Genomic DNA, 10,999 nt, shown 5'->3' with positions numbered 1-10,999 from the left:
ATTTTGGAAAAATGTCATTTATTTCACCAATATCTGTGGAGCATCTTCTATGTCCTAAACACTAACAGACAAAACTCTGTCCTAAAAAGATTATTTCCAATGGAGAGGGACATTCAGTAAGTGAAATAAACAATATAATTGGTAATAAATACTATGAAAAAATAGGCAGAAAAGAAAGGAAAGCTAGGAGTACTACTGCCTCCTCCTTCTTCTCCTTCTCCTTCTTCCTCTTCTGATGTGACTCAGGGGTTAAGCATCCCAGTACCAAAAATAAAAAAAAAAGAAAAATAGGAAAAATATGGAAGGAGGTGTGCTACTGTCTCCTCCTCCTTCTTTTTTTTAAATTTTGATTCATTGTACACAAATGGGGTACAACTGTTGTTTCTCTGGTTGTACAAGAAGTAAGAGTCACACCGTTTGCATAATCATACATGTACATAGGGTAATGATGTTTGTCTCCTTCTGTTATTTTTCCTCCCCCCCATCTCCCCACCCCTCTTTTTCCTCTATACAATCCATCCTTCCTCCATTCTTGCCTCTCTCCCACCCTCCCGTTATGTATCATCATCCACTTAGATCATTCAGCCTTTGGTTTTTTTGGGATTGGCTTATCTCACTTAGCATGATATTCTCCAACTGTATCCATTTACCTGCAAATGCCATGATTTTATTCTTCTTTATGGCTGAGTAATAGTCCATTGTGTATATATACCAGTGTCTTTATCCATTCATCAACTGAAGGGCATCTAGGTTGGTTCCACAATCTAGCTATTTGAATTGAGCAGCTATGAACACTGTTGTGGCTGTATCTCTGTAGTATGCTGATCTTAAGTTCTTTGGGTATAGGCCAAGGAGTGGGATAGCTGGGTCAAATGGCGGTTCCATTCCAAGTTTTCCAAGGAATCTCCACGCCACTCTCCAGAGTGGCTGAACTAATTTGCAACCCCACCAGCAATGTTTTAGTGTACCTCTTCCCCCACCAACACCCTCCTTCTTTTTTTAATGGTACTAGGGATTGAACTCAAGGGTGCTCTGCCACTGAGCTACATCCCTATCCTTTTTTTTATTTTGACAGTATCTTGCTAGACTAACCACTTGATCTCAAACTTGTGATCCTTTTGCCTCAGCCTCCCTAGTCACTGGAATTACAGTCATGTGCCACCATGCCCAGCCTGCCATTTTAAATCAGAGTGAGAGGTGAAGGAGCCATCCTTGTGGATATCTGGGAAAAGAATGTTCCAGGTGGAGGGAAGAGTCCTTGCTGAACTGTAGGAGTAGAGCACCTTTAGTTTGTTCAAGAAACAGCCAGGAAGCCAGGGTGGCTGGGGCACAGTGAGGCAAGAAAATGGCCAGAGAGGGGAGAGGGGTACAACTGAGGGGCATGCAGAACATTTTAAGTGTGTGGTTTGCATTCAAAGGGAGATGAAAACCAAATGGACTACCTAAAGTGCTATACAGATTCAATGCAATTCCAATTAAAATCCCAATGATGTACCTTACAGAAATAGAGCAAGCAATTATGAAATTCATCTGCAAGAATAAAAACCCCAGAATAGCTAAAGCAATCCTCAGTAGAAACAGCGAAGCAGGGGGTATCACAATACCAGATCTTCAACTCTACTACAAAGCAATAGTAACAAAAACAGCATGGTATTGGTACCAAAATAGGAAGGTAGATCAATGGTATAGAATAGAGGACATGGACACAAACCCAAATAAATACAATCTTCTCATACTACACAAATGTGCCAAAAATATGTAATGGAGAAAAGATAGCCTCTTCAACAAATGGTGCTGGGAAAACTGGAAACTATATGCAACAGAATGAAATTAAACCCCTATCTCTCACCCTGCACAAAACTCAACTCAAAGTGGATCAAGGACCTTGGAATCAGACCAGAGACCCTGCATCTTATCGAAGAAAAAGTAGGTCCAAACCTTCAACTTGTTGGCTTAGGATCAGACTTCCTTAACAGGACTCCCATAGCACAAGAAATAAAAGCAAGAATCAACAACTGGGATAGATTCAAACTAAAAAGCTTTCTCTCAGCAAAGGAAACTATCAGTAATGTGAAGAGAGAGCCTACAGAGTGGGAGAATATCTTTGCCACTCATACTTCAGATAGAGCGTTAATTTCCAGACTCTATAAAGAACTCAAAAAACTCTACACCAAGAATACAAATAATCCAATCAACAAATGGGCTAAGGAAATGGACACTTCACAGAAGAAGATATACAAGCAATCAACAGATATATGAAAAAACGTTCAACATCTCCAGTAATAAGAGAAATGCAAATCAAAACTACCCTAAGATTTCATCTCACCCCAATTAGAATGGCGGTTATCAAGAACACAAGCAACAATAGGTGTTGGCGAGGATGTGGGGAAAAACGTACACTCATACATTGCTGGTGAGGTTGCAAATTAGTGCAGCCACTCTGGAAAGCAGTATGGAGATTCCTCAGAAAGCTTGGAATGGAACCACCATTTGACCCAGCTATCCCACTCTTTGGCCTATACCCAAAGGACTTAAAATCAGCATACTACAGAGATACAGCCACATCAATGTTCATTGCTGCTCAATTCACAATAGCCAGATTGTGGAACCAACCTAGATGCCCTTCAGTTGATGAATGGATAAAGAAACTGTGGCATATATATACAATGGAATATTATTCAGCCACGAAGAATGATAAAATTATGGCATTTGCAGGCAAATGGATGAAATTGGAGAATATCATGCTAAGTGAGATAAGCCAATCTCAAAAAAGCAAAGGACGAATGATCTTGCTGATAAGCGGATGAGGACATATAATGGGGGGTGGGAGGGGTTAGCATTTGGGTTAGGATTAGGTTTAGGGTTAGGGATAAGGAGGGTTGTAAGAATGGAGGAAGGAAGGACTGTATAGAGGGAAAAGAGGGGTGGGAGGGGTGGGAGGGAGGGAAAAAAATAACAGAATGGATCAAACAACATTACCCTATGTAAATTTATGATTACACAAATGGTATGCCTTGACTCCATGTGCAAACAGAGAAACAACATGTATCCCATTCATTTACAATAATTAAAAAAAAAAAAAAATGGAGGCCTCCGACAGATAAGTGACATTATCTGGGATGCATATCCTCCATGTTTTACTGGTAAACATGCACATTCAAAAAGTTTGGAACTGTAAGTCTGCTAAGTAAACTTCATAAGCTGCCCCTAAGACTAGCAGGATGTAGCATGTGACCTGTCTTGAAAGATGAGCAGAACTTTAAACAGCAGGGACATGACATGCCTCCCCAGATTAACCGCCATTCCTATACTAAATCATGAAGTGCACCAAGTGATCTACTTGGTAAACTTGGAAGTTTCACTGCAATATCCAGTATCATGCTCCTATTTCCATTAAGCATTTACCCCAATCCCTTATTTCCTTATTACTTTTTCGCTTCAAGATAATTTAGTCTCTTTTTGTTTTGTTATGGTGCTGGTAACTGAACCCAGGACCTTGAGCACACTAAACGCATGTTCTGCCACTAAGCTACAACCCCCTGAAAGATCCTTTAATCCCTGGGCTAGAGCTATGGCTCAGTAGTAGTGCACTCACCTAATACACATGAGGCCCTACGTTCAATCCTCAGCACCACATAAAAATAAAGGTATTGTGTCCACCTACAACTAAAATATATATAGTTTCTTTAATCCTAAATAGACTGTTATCATAGCCAATTTCAGCTAACATACAAAATAAAGACAGAATTTTAAAGGCTATGAGAGAAAAGAACCAAATTACATTCAGGCAAACCAATACGGATATCAGCAGATTTTTCAATCCAGACCCTAAAAGCTAGAAGGGCCTGGAACAATATTTTTCAAGCCCTGAAAGAAAATGGATGCCAACCAAGAATCTTATACCCAGCAAAACTTACCTTCAAATTTGACGATGAAATAAAATTCTTCCATGATAAACAAAAGCTAAAAGAATTTACAAAAAGAAAGCCAGCATTACAGAACATTCTCAGCAAAATATTCCATGAGGAAGAGATGAAAAACAAAGAAGCAAATCAGCAAAGGGAGGAATTATCCTAAAGGAATTGTCAAATAAAGGAGGAACCAAGTCATGTCAAAAATAAATAAATAAATAAATAAATAAAATTTAAAAAATGAACCAAATGACCGGGAATACAAATCATATCTCAATAATAACCCTGAATGTTAATGGCCTGAATTCATCAATCAAAAGACACAGACTGGCAGATTGTATTAAAAAGAAACATCCAACAATATGTTGCCTGCAAGAGACTCACCTCATAGAAAAAGATATCCATTGACTAAAGGTGAAAGGATGGGGAAAAGCATACCATGCACATGGACTCAGCAAAAAAGCTGGAGTATCCATCCTCATTTCAGATAATGTGGACTTCAAGCCAAAGATAGTCAGAAGGGATAAAGAAGAACATTTCATACTGCTTAAGGGAAGCATAAATCAGCAAGACATAACAATCATAAACATCTATGCCCCAAACAGTGGCTCATCCATGTATATCAAACAAATCCTTCGCAATTTCAGAAACCAAATAGACCATAACACAATAATACTAGGTGATTTTAACACGCCTCTCTCACCACTGGACAGATCTTCCAAACAAAAATTGAACAAAGAAACCATAGATCTCAATAACACAATCAATAATTTAGACTTAACAGACATTTATAGAATATACCATCCAACCAAGAGCGAATACACTTTCTTCTCAGCAGCACATGGATCCTTCTCTAAAATAGACCATATATTATGCCACAAAGCTAACGTTAGCAAATACAAGAAGATAGAGATACTACCTTGCATTCTATCAGATCATAATGGATTAAAGTTAGAAATAAATGAAAGAGTAAAAAACAGAAACTACTCCAACACCTGGAGATTAAACAATATGCTATTATATGATGAATGGATAACAGAAGATATTAGGAAGGAAATTAAAAAATTCTTAGAGGTAAATGAGAACAAAGAAACATCATATCAAAATCTCTGGGACACTATGAAAGCAGTACTTAGAGGAAAATTTATTTCATGGAGCGCATTCAATAAAAGAAGTAAAACTCAACAAATAAACGACCTAACACTACAGCTCGAAGCCCTAGGAAAAGAAGAACAGACCAACACCAAAAGTAGTAGAAGACAGGAAATAGTTAAAATCAGAGCTGAAATCAACAAAATTGAAACAAAAGAAACAATACAAAAAATTGACAAAATAAATAGTTGGTTCTTTGAAAAAATAAACAAAATTGATAAACCTTTAGCCACACTAACAAAGAGAAGATGAGAGAAAACCCAAATCACTAAAATTCGGAATGAACAAGGTAATATCACAACAGACACGATTGAAATACAAAACATAATTAGAAGCTATTTTGAAAATCTATACTCCAACAAAATAGAAAATTTCGAAGACATCAACAGGTTTCTAGAGACATATGAATTGCCTAAACTGAACGAGGAGGATATACACAATTTAAATAGACCAATTTCAAGTAATGAAATAGAAGAAGTCATCAAAAGCCTACCAACAAAGAAAAGTCCGGGATCAGATGGGTTCTCAGCCAAGTTCTACAAAACCTTTAAAGAAGAGCTCATTCCAATACTTCTCAAAGTATTCCATAAAATAGGAGGGAACCCTCCCAAACTCATTCTATGAAGCCAATATTACCCTGATACCTAAACCAGACAGAGACACATCGAGGAAAGAAAATTTCAGACCAATATCCTTAATGAACATCGACGCAAAAATTCTCAACAAAATTTTAGCAAATCACATACAAAAACATATTAAAAAGATAGTGCACCATGATCAAGTGGGTTTCATCCCAGGGATGCAAGGTTGGTTCAACATCAGGAAATCAATAAATGTAACTCACCATATCAATAGACTTAAAGTCAAGAATCACATGATTATTTCAATAGATGCAGAAAAAGCATTTGATAAAATACAGCACCCCTTCATGCTCAAAACACTAGAAAAAATAGGGATAGTGGGAACATTCCTTAACATTGTAAAGACCATTTATGCTAAGCCCATGGCTAATATCATTCTAAATGGTGAAAAACTGAAAGCATTCCCCCTAAAAACTGGAACAAGGCAGGGATGCCCTCTTTCACCACTTCTTTTCAATATCGTCCTTGAAACTCTTGCCAGAGCAATTAGACAGACCAAAGAAATTAAAGGGATACGAATAGGAAAAGAAGAACTCAAACTATCCCTATCTGCTGATGATATGATTATATACTTAGGGGAACCAGGAAATTCCACCAGAAAACTTTTAGAACTCATAAGTGAATTCAGTAAAGTAGCAGGATATAAGATCAATGCACATAAATCTAATGCATTTTTATACATAAGTGACAAATCTTTGGAAAGAATAATTAGGAAAACTACCCCATTCACAATAGCCTCGAAAAAAATAAAATACTTGGGAATCAATCTCACAAAAGAGGTGAAAGACCTCGACAATGAGAACTACAGAACACCAAAGAAAGAAATTAAAGAAAACCTTAGAAGATGGAAAGATCTCCCATGTTCTTGGATAGGAAGAATTAATCTTGTCAAAATGGCCATACTACCAAAAGTGCTATACAGATTCAATGCAATTCCAATTAAAATCCCAATGATGTACCTTACAGAAATAGAGCAAGCAATTATGAAATTCATCTGCAAGAATAAGAAACCCAGAATAGCTAAAGCAATCCTTAGCAGAAAGAGTGAAGCAGGGGGTATTGCAATACCAGATCTTCAACTCTACTACAAAGCAATAGTAACAAAAACAGCATAGTATTGGTACCAAAATAGGAAGGTAGATCAATGGTACAGAATAGAGGACACGGACACAAACCCAAATAAATACAATCTTCTCATACTAGACAAAGGTGCCAAAAATATGCAATGGAGAAAAGATAGCCTCTTCAACAAATGGTGCTGGGAGAATTGGAAATCCATATGCAACAGAATGAAACTAAACCCATATCTCTTACCATGCACAAAAATCGACTCAAAATGGATTAAGGACCTTGGAATCAGACCAGAGACCCTGCATCTTATAGAAGAAAAAGTAGGTCCAGATCTTCAACATGTTGGCTTAGGACCAGACTTTTTCAACAGGACTCCCATAGCATAAGAAATAAAAGCAAGAATCAATAACTGGGATAGATTCAAACTAAAAAGTTTTCTCTCAGCAAAAGAAACTATCAGCAATGCGAAGAAAGAGCCTACAGAGTGGGAGAAAATCTTTGCCAATCATACTTCAGATAGAGCACTAATCTCCAGAATCTATAAAGAACTCAAAAAACTCTACACCAAGAATGCAAATAATCCAATTGACAAATGGGCTAAGGAAATGAATAGACACTTCACAGAAGAAGATATACAAGCAATCAACAAACATATGGAAAAATGTTCAACATCTCTAATAATAAGAGAAATGCAAATCAAAACCACCCTAAGATTCCATCTCACCCCAATTAGAATGGTGATTATCAAGAATACAAGCAACAACAGGTGTTGGCAAGGATGTGGGGAGAAAGGTACACTCATACATTGCTGGTGGGGCTGCAAATTAGTGCAACCGCTCTGGAAAGCAGTGTGGAGATTCCTTAGAAAACTTGGAATGGAACCACCATTTGACCCAGCTATCCCACTCTTTGGCCTATACCCAAAGGACTTAAAATCAGCATACTACAGAGATACAGCCACATCAATGTTCATTGCTGCTCAATTCACAATAGCCAGATTGTGGAACCAACCTAGATGTCCTTCAATTGATGAATGGATAAAGAAACTGTGGTATATATATACAATGGAATATTACTCAGCCATAAAGAATGATAAAATTATGGCATTTGCAGGCAAATGGATGAAATTGGAGAATATCATGCTAAGTAAGATAAGCCAATCTCAAAAAATCAAAGGATGAATGATATCGCTAATAAGTGGATGATGACACATAATGGGGGGTGGGAGGGGTTAGTGTTAGGGTTAGAGTTAGGGTTAGGGAGGGGGGCAAGAATGGAGGAAGGAGGGACTATATAGAGGGAAAAGAGGGGTGGGAGGGGTGGGAGGGGTGGGGGGAAGGGAAATATAACGGAATGAATCAAACATTACCCTATGTAAATTTATGATTACACAAATGGTATGCCTTTACGCCACGTACAAACAACATGTATCCCATTTGTTTACAATAAAAAAATTAAAAATAAAAATAAATAAAAAATAAAGAAAAGAAAAAGTAACACTCAAAAGCATTTTTAAAAATTCACATTAATTCTTCATTACCAAGGATCAGAGCTGCCTGAACCAGATTTTCTTCCCAGAAATAGGCCAATAGTTGGGTGACTAAGAGCAATCAACCTGTGACACAGGGTCACCGATTCCATAATACCCTTTCCCAAATTCTAGTTCAGAGACATAAATAAGGTCATGCAATTTAAGTCAAAATCTTTGTGATTTTGATCAGAGCCAGGTCCAGAATTATTAGTACCCGGTTTTAAGTTACTGGACTTCCTGAGAGGGTGCTTTTAACCTTGAGAATGCTGGTTCAAGAAGGGTATAACTTGGCAGTAGAGTGCTGGCCCAGCACACCTGAGGCCTTGGGTTTGATCCCCCATATCCCTCCCACCCCCCCAAAAAAAAGTAATCTTGAGCATATTTTTATATCTCCCTCTTGCAAACTCTTCCTTCAGGTGACCAAAGGACTGGGAGGAAGTTCAGTGTTAGCTTCAGAAGCTGAGGGCCAGGTGTGGCAGAGCACACCTGCAATTCCAGCTACTTTGGGAGGCAGGAGGACTGCAAGTTCAAGGCCAAAACAAGGATCAGGGATGTAGTTCAAAGAAAAAGCATTCCTGGGTTCAACCTCCAATACCTACACACAGGTACACATTCATACACAGAAACCAAGAAAAATAAGCATTATAAAGTAAAGGTATCCCTAAATCAAAAAAATGTTAAGTAAAATGACATAGCAAAAGTCCATTATCCCCATGCATGGACTAGCAAGGGCTGAGGGAACTACAGCCACGTAGAATGGCAAGATGGTCAATTACTGTTCCTTATGTCTAACTTTTAATGTTATAAGATAGGGCCAATTACAGAATTCCAGTCTTCTTTTTTTTTTTTTTTTTGTACCAGGGATTGAACCCAGAGATGCTCAACCATATCCCCAGCCCTTAGTATTTTTACAGACAAGGTCCCACTAAGTTGATTGGGGCCTCACTAAAATGCTTGAACTCGGGATCCTCCTGCATCAGCCTCCTGAGACACTGGGATTGTACAAGCATGTGCCACCAAGCTAGGCAGAATTGCAGTCTTTTAACTTTGCTAGTCAGATCCATTTGCCTGTAGGGAGCAAAGCCAGAGCTGCTCGCACTCCCATGCTAAATAAGGCAGGACACAGCTAGAGCTCTGGCAACCGGAAGAGCACAGCGAGGTCAAGTAGGAAGATGCTCTAGCCAGGCCAACCTCATGCTGTCATGATAAAAAGACATTCTTTAAGCACAGCTACCCTATCCCCTGAGAGTAAGAACAACCAACCAACCAACCAACTCTCAAATCTTACAAAGTAAACCTCCAGTAAATCTAAATGTTTCCCTTTAAATGTTTTTTCTTTCTTTTCCTCCCCCATCCCCACCCCTGAGGTACTGGAATGGATTCCAGAGCTTCGCACAATGCTGGGCAAGTGCTCTACCGCTGAGCTCCGGCTCCAGCCCCTTTTTTTCCCTTTTGACACCAAGTCTTACTAAATTGCCCACACTGGCCTTGTAATCCTCCTGCCTCAGACTTCTAAATAGCTGGGATTACAGACTTGCACCACCACGCCCAGCTTTTTTTTGAGACAGTCTTTGCTGCCCAGACTGGCTTTAAACTCCCACTTCAGTCTCCCAAGCAGATGGGATTACAGGTGTGTGCCACTGTACCCAACCCCCTTTTTAAAGATCTAAATAGGTACCTAAGTAATGTGAAAACTGCTTTCAATACCCACACTAGAAAGAGGATTCTAAGCTACAGAAAAACATACTGTGGCAATCAGAAAAACATGCCTCAGGTCCCCAGTTGTGGGAAGCAAAAGTGAGTGATGGTCCCATGGCTGCCTCTCTGGAACCACCAAGTTCACACCAGGGCCACACTCTCTAGGGACTCTAGCCAAAGAGTATAGTGATGGTACTAAGAAATGCCCATTCTGGTGAGAGGCTGGGCAACGTGGGCTGATGGACTCCATCCACCAACCGGGCTAGATCACAGAAATTGGATCCAAAACCAGAAATGTTTGGTGAGGCAGAGACTCAGGGACTTAAGGGAGTCATAGTCGTGTAGTGGTTTAGCCTATTTGTAAGCTGTAATTGAAATTCCATGAGAATAAGACAGAAAAAGATCTGAATAAATAATCACTGAAATTTTTCCAAGTTTGATTAATGGCATAAATTTATACAGCCAAGAAGTTCATCACTCTCCAAGATTCACACAGTAAACTGCATCAAGTCATAGTGAGCGCAGCCACAGAAAAAGACACATTATATAAAGGGAGCAATCACTCATATAACCACTGACTGGTCACCAGAAACAGCAGAGCCTATAAGACAATGGAAAAAGATTCTTAAAGTGATAAAAAGAAAAATTTGTTCCCTGTACTATATATAAAAAATTCTTCAGGCTGAAGAGAAATGATACCAGACCTTCCAGAAGGGTAAATACGCACATAAATATAAAAAGATACATTTTCAAATTTTTTCTCTTAATTTCTTTAAAATACATTATTATTTAAAGCAGAAATTGTATTACAGAGCTTATAGATTCAATACATGTGACAACTACAGTATAAAAGAAAGGGATGATAAACATACCTACAGAGTTAAAGGATTTCTACATTTTATGTGAAGTGGTGCATTTACTATTAGTAGACTGAAAAAGTGGGAACATATATTGTGATCCTTAAAATAACACTAAAATAATTATGCAGAGTACAG

Source organism: Sciurus carolinensis, chromosome 12 (assembly GCF_902686445.1).
Source record: "Sciurus carolinensis chromosome 12, mSciCar1.2, whole genome shotgun sequence".
Lineage (NCBI taxonomy): Eukaryota > Metazoa > Chordata > Mammalia > Rodentia > Sciuridae > Sciurus > Sciurus carolinensis.
The sequence above is the reverse complement of the archived record's forward strand: the minus strand, read 5'-3'. Positions refer to the sequence as shown.